Consider the following 15288-nt stretch of genomic DNA (forward strand, 5'->3'; position numbering starts at 1 on the left):
CAATCCCTGGTCAGGAAACTGGGATCCCACATCCCTCAGAGCAAGTAAGCCCATGTGCCGCAACTGGAGAGTCTATTTGACTCAGTGGGGGATCCTACATAACACAGAGAAGATCCTGTGTGTTGCAAACTAAGATCGCATGCAGGCAAAAAAAAAAAAAAGGAAATTCTGCCTTTTGCAACAACATGGATGGATTCCGAGGGCATTATGCTAAGCAAAATGTCAGACAGAGAAAGACAAATACTGTATGATCTCACTTACAAATGAAATCTGAAAAAGCCAAACTCATAAAAACAGTAGAGTGGTGGTTGCCTGGAGCTGGGAGATGGGGGAAATGGAGAGATGCTGGTCAAAGGATACAAACTTCCAGCTCTAAGATGAAGAAGGTCTGGGGATTGAAGGTACAGCATGGTGTAGACAATAAACAAATTGTATTCTATACTTAAAAGTTGTTAAGAGTAAGTTTTAAATGTTATCACCATCACCACTACCCCCCAAAAAAGGGTGTGAAAGGATGGAGGTGTTAACTTATTGTAACTATTGTACCATTTTGCAATATACTTGTCTATCTAATCACCATACTGTACATCTTAAACTTACATGTGTTATAAACCAACAACATCTCAATAAAACTGGAATAAAAAGAAACAAGAAAGAAAACATGTTTTCCTTTAGTGTAGATGTGTCTGTGTTGCTCATAATTTCACAAGCACATGACACTTTTCTGCCTTCATAATTTGGTCCATCATCACATAAGGAGAAGAAAGTTTCCTGGGAGGAACATGGAAAAGCTCTGAAAGAGAGCAGAGGAGGAAGAAAGAATCTCAAGAATATGTGTTTGTGTGTCAGAAAGAGATTGCCTGAAACAGAACTGTGATATAAGCCCTGAAAGAGAAAGTGAGGTTTATAGTGGCTTGTATCCATTAGGCTCTGAATCAATCTCAGCACAGTGTTATTGTTTAGTTGTCATCCATTAATCAACAAATACTTTTGGAAAACTTATATTTGCCAGAAACTGTTCCAGAAGTTTGGGAAACAGAAGTGAAGAAGACAATGTCCTTGCTCTCATGGATCCCAGGTTCTAATGGGGAAAAAGTTGGGTTGTTTTTTTGTTTGTTTGAAGCAAGGACAGCTAGACATCGAATGAGGAAAGGAGGGATATTTTAGATTGTGTGGTCATTCCTAAAGAGGTTATATTTGAGCTGAAAACTAATATTGAAGAAAGAGCTATCTGTATGGAAATCTGAAACCATGCCTTTTCCTTATTAATACAAGATGGGTGCCATAGCTTCAAGCATCACATCCTCACATAATTTCCAAAGTAGGTCTGATGGTTTATCCTTACAAGAGTTTCCTTTCATCAGGAAGAAACATACTTCCCATAAGCCCCAGCATACTTCCCTTCAGGTCCCATTGGTGGCTAGAACAAGGTCACATATCTACTTTCCAAACAGTCACTCCCCCCAAAGACATCAATGATTGGCTGGGAGCAAGGATGCTGTGGCTAGGAAGGGGTATCCTTCCCTGAGCACATGCTGTCCCAAACCTAAACCAAACTGGCCTGCTGTCTTCAAAGAGCAACAGTGAAATAGTTACTGCAAGGACCAAGCACAAGATATTTCATTTACCTAGGATTTATGGGTTCATCCAGCACCTCAGCTTGCATAAGGCATTGTGCTAGTGTTAGGAATAAAAAGAAGACTTAGACACCACTTGTACATCTCACTCTACTTCCCTTACCCTCCCCCTTACTATTTCAGAGGTACATGGCCACTTGCCACCCTGAAGCCTCATCTTTTCAGCCTGAATGACTTCTTCTCAATTCATGCCTCACATTTATTCATTTTACAAATATTCATCGAGCATCTGAGTCATTGGGATACAATTTTGCTAAAAAGACGGTCCATGCTCTCACAAAGTTTCTAGTTCAGTGCTGTAAAGAGTTAAATGGTCAATTACAAGAAAGAATAAAAAGTGTTAACAAGAGGTGAAGCCTGGGTGCTCTCAGAGCACTAAGGAGCCGCCTCGACTTGTCCAAAGGGACGGCAGTAAGAAAAGACATGCTATTGAAAATGTCATTTAATATTTATTTATTAAATAATAAATTTAACTAAATAACTAAATAAATTTAATATTTATTTAGAGGATGAATAGAAATTTAGGGAAATGAGAGTGGAGGTAAGGAGTCCGGGAGAAGCTGAGGCTAGTCCATCTAGGAAAAAATGAGCATGGTGCAAAGGGCCAGAGGTGGAGAGAGAGAGCTGAAAGAAAGGAAAGTGTTGGAGAAAAGAGTGGAAGGGAAGAACAGGGAGAAATGAGTTTACAATAATAAGTGGAGGCCAGGTCAACATGGAGGCTAAACTCAGATTTTATCAGCAGAGAAGCCACTGAAGGGTTTGACATGTTTAGGTTTGCCTTTTAGAAAAACGCAGTCTTAATCCTTTGCTCCAATCCCTAACTTAAAGTTCAGCCACGCTGCAAACAGGATGACCAACAAGACACTGTGGGAATGGGTTGGACTGGGTGGTAGCCAAGGAGTGGGTGGGGACTGAGGAGGTCTGGGATTGAGTGAACCGCAGGGCTGTGACCAGCAAGGCAGAAGAGGAGTTAAGGATGACTTCAGGCAGTTCTGGTTTGGGCACCTGGAGAGATGGTGGTGTCCTTCACTAGATGGATTCATTTTTGTGCAAGTTATGTTTGAGCAGTCTCCCACAGGGCACTGAACATGGTGTGTTCATTAACTAACCTTTTTTACCACTTTTCTCTTCCCTCCTGCATCTTTCACATCAAAGACACTCCCTACTTATCTTGAATAACGCTTTTTTCAGCTAGACTTATTTCACCCTTCAGGTTTTCATCATTCTGTGTCCCTTGAGTGAAGCCTGTGTTTTTGAGTCTGTACTATGAGCCAGGCATGGAAATGCAAAACAACTTCATCAGTCGTCACTAATGTTTTTTCAGCTAATACAAATCTAAGGCATCCGATCAGACATTTAAAGATGTCAATGATCAATAAGTTGCGATTAGTAATTGACACAAATCCAACTTTTTTCCTTGCACTTGTCTTTATTCACTAAGAAAAACAAAACAAAAACCCTCGTCCTTTTACATTTTAAAGATTAATTTTATGGGACAGTAGGATGGCACATAAACTGGTGTCAGTTCTGGGTGTTTTCCACGTGGTCTTTTATGTATATGCATTTTTTTTTACAATAAGCAATTTCACTACTTGAGGTTTCCCGGTACTAATTTTATAATATTGTGTAGTTACACGCTGGGGTTCCGAATATACGGTATCTCTGTTTTAAGTAGTACCATGCCTGGATGAAGCATCAAAGTGAAAATGGTGAACTTAAAGGGCCTTTAAAACATCTTGAAGCAATAACAAGCCATAGACTGCAGCAGGGGCGTTTTTAAACAGTGCACAGGACTAAAACAATTGAACCAATTTGTCTTTTGTTCTTTTTATTGCATTCTTTATTACATTAATACTGTTTAAAAAGAAACTCAAAAAGCATTAAACTCGGGTACTAAGCTCTGCAAAGTCCTCCCGGGGGCCTGGCTCCTGGGAAGGCCCCCGAGGACGCTCGCCCTCGGTCCTGGGGAGGCGACTTGTAGGGAAATGTCGCCACTCTTAGCCCTCGGCTCGCCCCAAGGTCTCCCTCCAAGCGGGAGGATCTGGACCGAAGTTTGCCAAGTTTTTCAACAAGCCCGGCTGAGCAAACGCCACTGCGCCCAGTCGCCGTTTCGCTCCAGCTGCAGGCCCGGCGGTGGGAAGTTTGCTCGGGGGTATCCGGCCCTTAAGAAAAAAGTCCCCGGGAGCCGGGGGCGCCACCGGCCGAGCCGCACCTACCCCCCGGGGCGGACGACAAGGAGGACCCGGCGCCCCGGGCACAAAGAAAGCGCGCTGGAGGATGGTGAATGACCTTGGAGACGCGGCACCGTTTTAGGGCTGCAGTCACCCCAACTGCCCTCCCTTTCCTCGCCGCTCTGTCTCTCCCGAATCTGCCCGGGTCCCCCCGCTGCAACACCAGCGGTGTCTTATTCTGGTTTTTCTTTAAGAGAGTTGTCCGCTCTGGCCACTGGGCCCAGCCCTTCCCACCGCGCCCGGGGCCGCCCTTCCCGCCGGAGCCGTCTGATTGATGGCCCCGACCGCCCCAGGTCCCCCGCCTCGGCTCGCCCGCGAGCCCGGCTGTGTGTCTTGGAAGCGGCGCAGCGGGCTGCTGCCCTGTGACGCCCGGAGCGGCCAGCGCCGCCCTTCCTTCCCCCCGGGCTCGGGCGGCGGCGCGGCGGCGGGGCCGGGCCGGGCGGGGCCGCGGGCTCCAGGGCCGAGGGCGGAGGGCGCCGGGAGGGGGCGCGGGCGGGGACTCCGGGGGGGAGGGGGAGGCGGAGGGCGGGGGCCGCGCACGCCCAGCCCCACGGCCGCGCCGCGCCTCGCGGGACAGGTTGGGCCGGCGGGGCGGCGCCCGGCTCCGGGGAATAATGAGTGTCTGTCAGGCCGTCCCCGGGTGACTGGGCGGGGCGGGGCGGAGGCGGCGCGGGAGGCGGGGGTGGCGGGGGAAGGGCGCAGGGCGGGGTGCGTGTTTGCGCGAGTGACTCGGCCGACCCCTCCGGCGGCTGCCTCCACCCAAGTGGGTGGGGACCCGCCCAGCCCGGGCGGCCGCGGCGGCTCCCTCTCCCCTCCCTGACCCTCCCACCCCAGGTCCCAGCCTCTACTTACCCCGCCAGCCCTGGGAGGCTCGCAGAGCGAGCGGCGCCGGCGTCATGTGACTGCCCGGAGTTGGTGCCAGGAGCCAGAGGGGAGCCAGGAGCGGAGCCGCGCGGAGCCGGGGCCCGAGCCGGAGCGCAGCGCGAGCGCCCGCCGAGCCGAGCCGCGCCCGCCGCACGCGCGCCTGTCCCCGTCCCTGTCCCCTGCGGCCGCCGCCCGTACTGGAGCGCTGACACCACTGCATCCGCGGGGTTCCAGGCAGCCCGGATCCGGGCCTTTATTTCTCGCCTGCAGCGCTCAGCACCGCGCCTCGAAAAGTAAGTCCCCTCTCTCTCACCTTTCCTTCTCGCCTCGACTCCCGCTGCCCCCCTTTTCGGCTAGTCCAGTTTCCTTCCCCCCCCCCCCCCGGGGTGGGGGGGGCGTGCGGTGAATGGGCTGGGGGTGCAACGCGGAGGTGGGGGCGCCCCCGGGCTTGGGAAAGTGCAACAGCTCCTCGCAGCCGGGGGCGGGGGTGGAAGAGGGGGAGGGGGGCCCCGGGTTCAGCGGTGGAAAGTGTGGGATTGAGGAGAACCGCCGTGCAGATCTGCGGGAGCGACGAGCGAGGCCAGCGGCGCCCGCCCGGGCCCGGGATAGGGCGCGGGCGGGGGCTCACCTGTGTGGTCCCCCGACCGCCTCCCGCCTGCCCGCTCGCGATTCCCTCCAAAGCCCCAGAAATCTCAGTGCTCTCCGCGTGTGGCAACGTTGTTTGGAGAAAGGTAGCGCCGAGGCCGCGCGCTCCTGCTCCTCCCCCTCCTCGTCCCCCACCCCCCGCGCCCTCCTCCTCCCCGCCCCCCGCCTGCGCCCCCTGCCGCCCCCCTTCTCGGACCGGGCGCGCTGCCGCTCACCCGTCGCTGGAGCAAACTTGGAGCAGCCTGGCGGGCCCTCTGGGAAGAAACTTGGGGCGATCGGGAGTGGAGGGAGCATCCCATTCTCGGTCCTAGAGTCCTGGAGCTGGCCAGGACGTCTGGATCCCAGAGGGCAGGGGAAAGAGCTGGCCGGGTTTGGAGAGTCGTCCTCGGGTGCAAGGAGAGAACCTGCCGCAGTGTCTGGAGGAAGGATTGCAGCGTGGCTGGAGGCGGAGAACGCCTTAGGCGACTGCCTGCAGTGTTAGGGACCCGAGCCGGGTGGGGGCCGAGGGAGGGATCTCTGGACCTGGACGCTTGGGACCTACCTTTGGAGATAGCAGACAATACCTGCAATTGTCATAGCTATTTCTTTGGCAGATAAAAGCGAGAACAGTATTCTACTTTAAATTTTACTGCAGTATATAAAACTAGATGAAGACCGCGTGAATGGGACTTTTTTTTCCTAAGCCAGGTTAAAGGGAAATTGGTAATTGCTCACCTTCTTGTATTTCACTAAAATAAACGTACACTGAATCTGTTTTTCACTGACTCAAAATGTATTTTTCGATAGGTCATCCAAGACATTTTAAACATTGATTATGTTCTCAGAAGAGTCTGGTGTATAGAGAAAAGTATGAAGTGGTATTCTGACTTCATTTAGATTTAGTGTCTAATTATTAAACAAAATCAAGTAAGGTATAAGGCAGTTGTTCATTATAGGTTATTTCACAGAACAGTTTTGTGCTGTCCTTTTCTGAGTGCTTTATAGGTATGAATTTGAGGAGCATTTTTAAAAGAGAAATTCATCTGGATGATAATCTGCATAACCCAAGAGAAGACTTGCTTTTACTTGAAAAACAATTTTATGACACTAATATCTTGAAAATTTTGTGAGTTCGTATTTTTTAAAGAGTGGATGTGTTTTTTCTGTGGCTTGAAACATGGGGTATGGAAGTTGACTTTATTCTGTTCACAGAAACCTTAAATGGGATGTTTGATTAATTTCATTCAGTTCCCTAAAGAAGCTGATATCTCAATTTCTAGTCAGTGGGGTTTGCTGCAGAACTGTTAGAAAAAAGCAGCCTAATGTACCATGGGTGAGGTCAATGAAAATAGACTATAAGGAGCATTCTGCCTGCCTGAAGGAAAATGCAAATATGAAAATCCTAACGTGAGGATAACAAAACTAACTGCTTAGACCACAGAACCTTGTCAGGTGTAAAACATGGCAACATAGCTTTGGAGAAAGCTATTGTTTTTTTCACTGCAAAGTTTCTAAATTAAAACCCAACCTTCTGGTTGCTATGGACACAGTGATGCCTTTTTTTTTTTTTTTCCCATTTTTTCTTTTTACCTGTAGTTATATCTACACACAGATTCTTAAATCTCTGCTAATGGGAACCTAGTTAAACAGTACTGGCTAACAAAATAAAGAGAAATAATGGGGAAAGGACTAGTGAATGGATTTTGCTATCTTACAAATACCTAAAGGAAAATAGACATTTTAGAACATCTTATAAAAATCGATACTCTATTCTACAGATTGTATAACAATTTTTCAATTGGATTAAATGAAATACCAGGAACAGAATTGCATTCTCAAAAGGTGGATTTCTGTAGATGTGTGTACATGTAGAATAGATGTGCAGCGGTGTGCAAATATCTTTGTAACTCTGCAGTTGAAAAAGACTGAAAATTTGGGATGACTCTAGACGTCCCCACATTCTTTGTCTTGGGATTTAGTTCTGTGGCTCAGGAACACTTAAAACTGGTCCCATTTCGGTTATGTGGGATGATGACCCAGTGTCACCTGAATTCTCAGCTGCAGTGCTCTCTCCGTTTCCTCCTGATGCTCCGAGACTGTGCAGTATGCATTACCCCAACTCAGAATTTGACTGTAGCTAGAGACCAGCCATTGGGATGGGGGAGAAAGAGACAAAAGAAATTGGCAGGGAGGCTGGTGTTAATTAGGAAGGTTGCTGCTGCTTGAATATGATAAAATCACATGTTCACTTATGATGTTTACTGTATGTGGAAGCTCCTATTTGTAAATAGGGCAGGTCTCCTGTATAAAGCTGGTGTTATTATTCACACCCATAGAACAAACACCTCCACCCCCCTGTTGTTGTCTTAAAAAACTCCAGCTGCTCATGAATATAGGGTCAGGGAGGGCCGGCTAAATGTTTCTCTGTGCTTTCTCTCCAGCACAGCCAGCAGAGCTGTTTCCTGTTCTTTGTTTCAAGGCTGGGGTTTGCGTCATACATTCCAAGTGGCATATGTGTGCTCTTTCCTGTTTCAGGCTGTTTTCTGGTAGATCAGTAGCCCAGACCAGGCCATGGTCCCTGCCCTTAAACTCCCTGTCCCCACCCAGGGAGTTATCATGTCTCCACACACTTAGGATTGCCTAAGATGCCTGTGTTATGTCATAATGACAAAAGTCAGTTAACCTTTTTACGTACACCCTTTGCTCCAATGTGTTTATATGGGTGAATAAGTAATTTTACATTTTTTTTTTAGTTTATCAGTTCGATTTCAAGAAGTGTGTGTGTGTGTGTGTGTGTGTGTGTTGGCTGGAAATCTAAAGAAGGTTGTTTTGTTTGTTTTTCCTTCTTGTTTTGAGTATTGGTTTGGTGATAGGCATTCTGCCCTGGAGCTGTCAGTTTTGGATGGGGTTACACCTTACAGTTCAGAAGATCTAGCAGGATCTGAAGGATGTGGCTCGTGTTGCATCTACCACTGGACACCAGGCATAGGAGGCTTCACTGAACGGAGAACTCAAGCAGTCTTGGACTGCTTGTACTCACTTAAAAGAAGTCTTGCTTATGTTTTAAGGGAGAAACTGTATTGAAACAAATTATAAGATGTATTGAGAGCACTTCAGGATTATTTCAAGGACAAAGATTTTACTGTATCCTACATCTGATTTCCAAATTGTTTTAAGAATAAAAAGCTCAAAGAAAAGGAGAACTGGAATAAGTTCATCTAATGATAGTTTGGAAAAGTTTAACCTAATATTTTGAAAACAGAAGGAGAATGCTCTTTGTTTTTGTTTTACAATAGCAACTTTCTCATAATCTCCGCCCCATCCCACCCCCTTTTTTCTTTGGTATATTCTGTCAGTTGTGAGTAAGCAGATTTCTGGGTTAACTATTTAAAACCTACTTTAACAAACTATTTTCTCTTGGTTCTCCAGAAACAAAGTTTGCATAAAATGGTTGGAAAAGAAAAGTTTTTTGGAAATATTCTCCCTTAAACTTCTTATGTGGGGATTTTCTTTAAAATCTAGAGGAATTATCTACAGTGTTCTCTAATGGAATTAATGGAAAAAGTTTCTGAGGCAGCACATCAGGCCTTATTCTTTCCCCAAATTGGTGATCATCATCATAATAATAATGTTTTGGTTTTAGCATCTCAACCCATCACATTTTTCCTTGAGGATAAAAAGGAAAATACACAGTATGATATTAAGAAAGCTGTTAGAGTTAAATAGTAGGATATTGATAACCTTCCATGAAAAAAAGATGGCAGTTTGGAAAATTTCAATAAGATTTTTCCTTTCTTCTTCGGAGGAATCAGAATTGCAATATTAAATTGCTTGTGGGACAACAGATCTTTAAACTGAATTCATAAGTAACCCAAATTGAAGTAAGGTTTTTTATTTTAGCTCCAAAGTTAACAATCCAACTAGATTTGGTAGATGGAGTCTTTATTTGGCTTACTTTCAAATCATTCTTTCCTCCCTATTTACGGGGAGAGGGAGGTGGTTAATAAAGATGATTAGAATCTAATATTATTTTATGCGGAAGTATTCTGCAAGCTTTAACATGTAAGCCAAACAATTAGGGAAAATTGTACCAATCTGATAGTTGTTATAATCACCAAAAAAAAGTGGTGGGGCAGGGGCGGAAGGTCTCCACAGAGAAGGTAGTCTCTAAGCCATGTAAATCATCTACCTCCATCCCCTTCTTCAGATATTTGCCTTCTTCGTGTGTGCAAATCAACATTTTTGCTATAAAATAAACAGCTATCTTAAAGTGGCATTTCTTACTCTGTTTTCACACCCGGTTGTGTTTAAGAAAAATAAATAAAAGCAACCTTGCCCTTTAAATACCAGGAATTACATTATTCTGAAAATTGGGTTTCTTTCTGAAGTGCTTCAGTATCTATGGTGCTAACTTTAAAAAAGAAAATCCCTAGAGTCATAAAACAATTGATATCTGGTAGTATATCCAGCCAGAATTCATGTTGGAGTGAGTTGGAAGGAAAGGATTGTGGTGACTTCTAGCATTCTCGTTTGCAAGCCTGATCTGTCCCCTTATTAGACCTGGTTTCTCATCTGAAACAGTAATGCCGCCGCTGGAGACAGGAAACCAGACAGCAGTCTGCCCTGATAAGGGAGGGCATTGTCTAAGGGAGGGAGCCCTGCTTCCCCCTCAACTCTCCTTCCTTGAAATTTAGTAGCAATAAAAGAGATACAATACTACAAACGCGGTTTCACAACCAGAACTAAGACTGTTTTCTCCCAAAGCAAAAACTGGCTCTGCTTTCTCTGGATTGTCACCATAGTTTAATGGCACATTAGAAAAAACTATTAGTATATTTTGTGTCTGTTGGTCAGAGTATTTAATAAATAGTAAGGTCCTTTCTCTAGCAAAGCAGGTTCCTAGAGCGATTGGAAACTCATTCCATTGTGTTGGCAGGTCGAATACATTACCATTTCCCCATCTCATTATTAAGGGGAGCCAGACACCAAATGCAGTCACTTACATGGCCCTTCAGCTTCTATGTAACCCTGGGTTTCACTGTTACCCTCTCCTGGGAAGAGGGTGCTCCTTTGAGATGCAGCCCCCTTTCAGGAGGACCAGCTTACTCTGGGACATGTCCAAGATGGTGGCCAGTCTCTGGAAGGCCTGGGGCTTTCCAGGGATGGCCTGGAGCTAGTCTCAGGCCAGATCAGTGGAGTTTGGCCAAATCTAGACAGAAGAGATCCAGTGGACACTGAGGTCAGTGCCTTCTACCCAGGAGAGCAACCAGTGGTCCAGTGTGGGGTTTTTCTCCTTTGGCACATATGCTCTAATTCTCTTAACTACTGTTCTCTGAGTCTGAAATCTGAGTCTGTTCACTGAAATCCCCTCCTTTATCTGTTCTTGCACTATACGCCCTGGTCCCTTACAAAGCTTTGAGCCCCAGAACCGCTTTCATCAGTAAGTTCAAGTTCCTATTCCAGTTCTCCAAGCAAAGGTGTTTTGTCTCCCAAGCGACGGTTTTCACATTTACTTTGTGTTTCAGAAGATGATTTTCAGACTAGTTCCACTGGCCCCTGGGCAGATTTTCCTTGTGTGACACCTGATGTACAGTTACTCTTAGGCCCTTGTCCTTCATTTTATCCTAGCATATGAGAAAGGTAGTTTGACATCGATTCATGTATTCATCCCACAAGTATTTATTGAGCACCTACTCATTAGAGCTAATCTCAGATTGCGTGCGGTCATTATTCTCAGTTATGCCACAAGGATGGAGTAGGTCCCAAGTGATCTAACCTGAAAAGCCGTTTTGAAATCATAATTGCCAGCCAGAACCTCCCCATGGCACTGCCTCCCATGGACCAGTGTGGCAGCACACACATCCCACGCCCCGCCAGCCCTGGGGGGATGCCCAAGTGTAAGATGGTTTGACTTCAAAGTGGGTCCCACAGCACAGAGTGGAGCAGAAGAACAGAAAGAGGCCTAGGTCTGCAGCAGACACACTTCTGTTCTTGGCTGCAGCTCCCACCAGCTCTGCGAATTTGGGCAAGTCATTTCACCTCTGTTCCTTCATTTCCTCATTTCTAAAATGGGGATGAGGACCTGACCCTTCCACCTTTGTACAGTTATTATGAGGATTTCCGTATTTACTTGGGTGAAGCTGCCAATTTTTTCTGAGTAGTTTTATGAACCAATTGCAGGTGCATTGGCCAGGAAGAATAGTTTGCCTAAATCGGGGCCTTCAGACTGTGTCTTTTGATGTTGCATCCAAGCCTGCACTCAGAGAAGGGGAGGCAGCAGGGGCCAGCGGGCAGGAGTTGACGTCGCCACTCCCATACATCCACTGCCCCTGGCTCCGGATCCACCATGGACGGACCTACCTGCAGAACTCTCCATTCCACTCTAGCTGTGGGTCATGCCCTGTTGCAGGAGGCCGTGGAAGTGAGAGCCAAGTCACCACCAGCCCTGAAATCAGACTGCTTTGAGTTTGCATCCCAGATCCACACCTCTAACAGCTGTGTGATCTTGGGCAGATTACTTTGCCTCTCTTTTTCAGCAGTAAAATGAGAAGGTAGTACCTCCCGTATCAAAGGCATTAAATGACACAGTCCTTGTAAAGAATGGGACCTGGAGAGTGCCAGTTGTGAAGGTGGTGATAATCAGTAGGAAACCTGTGACATCACTGAGCTCCTGGTTTTCCTTGGTCTATAGGAGTGGCATTGAAACAAAACGAACCTAATGTTTGTTAACACACATATGCACACATGCTCGCACACACACTTCAAGTTACCACATTCTTTTCTCTCTCACTGTCCTCCACCCCACCCCACCCCCGCCCTTAATTTAGGTTTTAAAATGGAGACCTTGACACTAGACTTGTTTAGAAGAGCTCTCTGGGTGAGTAATAAAAAACAAAGGGTTAAGGTTAGGAGCAATAGGTTTTTTGAGGAAGTTTCGTTTAATAGGTTTCCTTTAGGTTAGGCCCCCTAGTCCCCTCACTCCTGTTACTTTTTTAAGGGAGATATTCAAGTGCATTTGAAGAAAAAGGTAAGTGACTGAGACTCCTATAGCTCAGGGCTTTTATATCCACTCCTTATGCCTGGCAAAACCTTGACTTAGTGGGTGTGCCTGATCTCCTTTGGGGAGCAGGAAGGGAACCCCTCTAAGGAGCTAGAAAGTAAGCCTGTGTTCAGGTGCTTCCCTTCCCGGTGGTGGTCTTGGACAGCCTATTTGGAAGGTAGAAAGGCCCACCTATCTCGGTAAGAGGAGGCGGCCTCAGATGGGCCCAGGAGCAATCAGCTGGCTGCACTGAGTGGGGAGGGCCTTGAGCTGGTCTTTGAAGAATTAGGAGGATTTAGATAAGCCGGAAGGGGATGGGCATTCCACTCTGGTTGCCCAGCATCGGGGCCAAAAATGAACAAAGGCTTTGGGGAGAGGGGGCGGGTGGAGGGGGAAACGGCAGTCAGCGTGGAGGGCTCCTGGTGGAGCAGGGGGCAGCTGGTAGGAAAGGGGGCGCTGAACATGGTGCTTGAACCTTCTCTACAAGCCCTAGGGGTGTCCCTTGGAGGAAAGTTTGGGAGTTTGGAAAAGACTCGCTGAGAAGAGGGCTTTGTGATATATACGTGGCAAGTGGCAGGTCGGGGGAAGGAATGGTCAGAATGGCTTGGAGGGTTCAAGGGGCAAGCATAGGAGACCCATGGAGGGGAGACCCAGTGACACAGTCTTGAGGTATGAGAGCCTGGCCACGGCAGTAGTAGAAATAGAAAACTTGGTGAGGAAAGCTTGAAAGATGACCTCTAGGATTCTGAGGTGAGTGGCCAGAAGATAAAGCAGTTGTGGGGCACAGCCTTTTGGGGACAAGGAGGATTTGGGTTGGGGACATGTTGAATTCTCTTACACAGCAGTGGCTCAGAGTGCTTTTCTGTTAGCTTCTGAAGGGAGAGGTCAGCAACAGCTCACGTGTGTGCATGCAAAGGTTCTGCGGCTCTGTGAAGCTTTTAGTGAAGCATCCTCAGGAGCTGGGGGAAGCAGTACCATTTCTTTCTGGTTATTTGCAAGGTTCCAGCCGTCGCTGCTCAGGCCGGAATTTCCAGGAACTGGCAGCTGGCTGGAGCCAATTGGTCCCTCCCAGCCTCGCAGTCCGAGGGTGGGGCCCCATGGGTGGAGGCCCCTCAGGGTGGAGTGGGGTGGGTCTCCAGCGATAGGGCACCCGGTGGAGAGGCAGTGGCCTCACACAGCCCTTCTGGATTTGATTATATAACACATCACAGGAGAAAACTGAGGGCCAAGGCAGGCTGTGTAAGCCATATACACAGCAGGACTACGCACGAGGGGTGCTTTTCAACCGGGTTGGGGTCGCTGGCCCTTAAAACTAAAAAACAAAAATTGTCGGCATGGGGAGGAAAGCTGCGTACATAACCTTAATAGGGAAAATGACTAGTGCTCGCTAAAATTGCTTTTAGAAAGATGTGGTAGGCCACTAACTAAGTGGCATTGAACTTGAGAGTTCATCTAAGGGGTATGGGTTTGTGTCCCCCCACCCCCACCCCTGCTGTGCGGGCCCTAGTCTGGAAAAGTGGAGGGACTTCGCTTGGTTGTTACCTTTGCACCTGTCCTTATTTACATGCAAAATCAATTGCTTCACTTGGTCTTTCCGAAGTACAGGGTGTGGGCAGAATCTTATCTGAAGCCATGTCCTGTTTGGACAAGTTGGACTGCCTTGGCAACTCTCCATAGGGTGGAGCAGATGGGTGGAGGCAGGAAAGTAAAATTGGGTGGCTTGTTAGCCCAGAGAGGAGAGAGGGCGGATTGTTTGCTCATGGATCATTATATTTAATCTGAAACTAAATAATTAACTTCTTTCCCATTTACAAAACATTTTGATGCAAAATAACTAATTTATGAGGGGCAAAGATTTAGAAGTGTTCCACGGAATTTTTTTCCTTTCACACCAACAGTAGAAGACTGAGGTAGGAGAAAAATCACCGAGTGACATGAAAACGAGACGCCTTTCCAGGTAGGTGCCAGCATTCAGCTGTTCTGAAAGAAGGCTCCAACTTAGAAATGTCCACTTCCATCTGTTGCCCGGCCCCTTGGATTTCTGGCCAGAGCAGCTGCCATTAAATACGCAACTCCTTGGAGCTCTTGAAAGGTTCGGGTGCAAAAGTAAAGAAAGAAAAGTTTCTTTGGAGAGGAAGTTTAGGGATGTTACCTGCCCGCCCTGGTCCTCCTCCTGACCGAGAATCTCTCTCACATACACCCACACACGCGCACACTCACCCACACACCTTTTTTTTTTTTTTTTTTTTTTATCTTTTTTATTTTTTCCCTGAAGTTCCTTTTGGGAGTGAGAGGTGAGAGGAGGCAGCATGCTTCCTCCTTTAAAGCCCAGAGGCTTGGATGGGGTGAATGGGGCACTTAACAGATGGTGTGCTGATTTGGCCATCCTCTCTTTCTCCTTACACCTGGCTGAGGTCGGCTAGGAAACAAAAGATCAGCTTTGAAGGAGGCAGGTAGTCTGGAAGCTTAGGGTCAGGCTGGGCTGGGGGAGAAGAATCCAGGGTCCCTTTGAGTGCATTAGACAGGAGAGGAGAAGGGAGAATGTCAGAGCAAATCCCGATAGATCGCCAAGATATTTATTTCAGATACATTCTCTCTCCAGAACCCCCTCCATCCCCTGCCACACACCTCCCTCTCTCTCTTTCCCTTCCTCCCCCCCACCCCCATTCTTGTAAGGAAGGGGCAGTTATTTATAAGGTGGTTTCTGTAATAAAATGCCATAGCTTCAAGACAAGCCATTACATTTAATGTAACCTCTTACTTTAAGGCCTGTGTGTATTTCTAAGCTCTGCAGCTCATTTGTACCCTCATGAAGCAATTGTCAAGTAGGCCTCATGGAGGGCTGAAAAGGACCATGTGAGACGGAACTATATTGCTTGTGAAACTTCATGTA

At 47.2% G+C, this 15288-nt stretch overlaps 1 protein-coding gene across 2 annotated transcripts in view; it reads left to right on the plus strand.

Annotated features, from left to right (window-relative positions):
• The first annotated feature begins 4812 nt into the window (after positions 1–4812).
• The window catches only part of KLF3 (Kruppel like factor 3), a 35434-nt gene continuing 24958 nt past the window's right edge, over positions 4813–15288 (plus strand). The window contains exon 1 of one of the 2 annotated variants that reach the window (XM_027544260.1): positions 4813–5025. The gene's annotated coding sequence lies outside the window, so the exon portion shown is untranslated. Of the gene's footprint in view, positions 5026–14287; positions 14353–15288 lie in introns of those variants that run through there. The other variant, XM_027544261.1, reaches the window with a different exon arrangement.

The sequence above is a fragment of the Bos indicus x Bos taurus genome, chromosome 6 (genome assembly GCF_003369695.1).
Source record: "Bos indicus x Bos taurus breed Angus x Brahman F1 hybrid chromosome 6, Bos_hybrid_MaternalHap_v2.0, whole genome shotgun sequence".
Classification (NCBI taxonomy): Eukaryota; Metazoa; Chordata; class Mammalia; order Artiodactyla; family Bovidae; genus Bos; species Bos indicus x Bos taurus.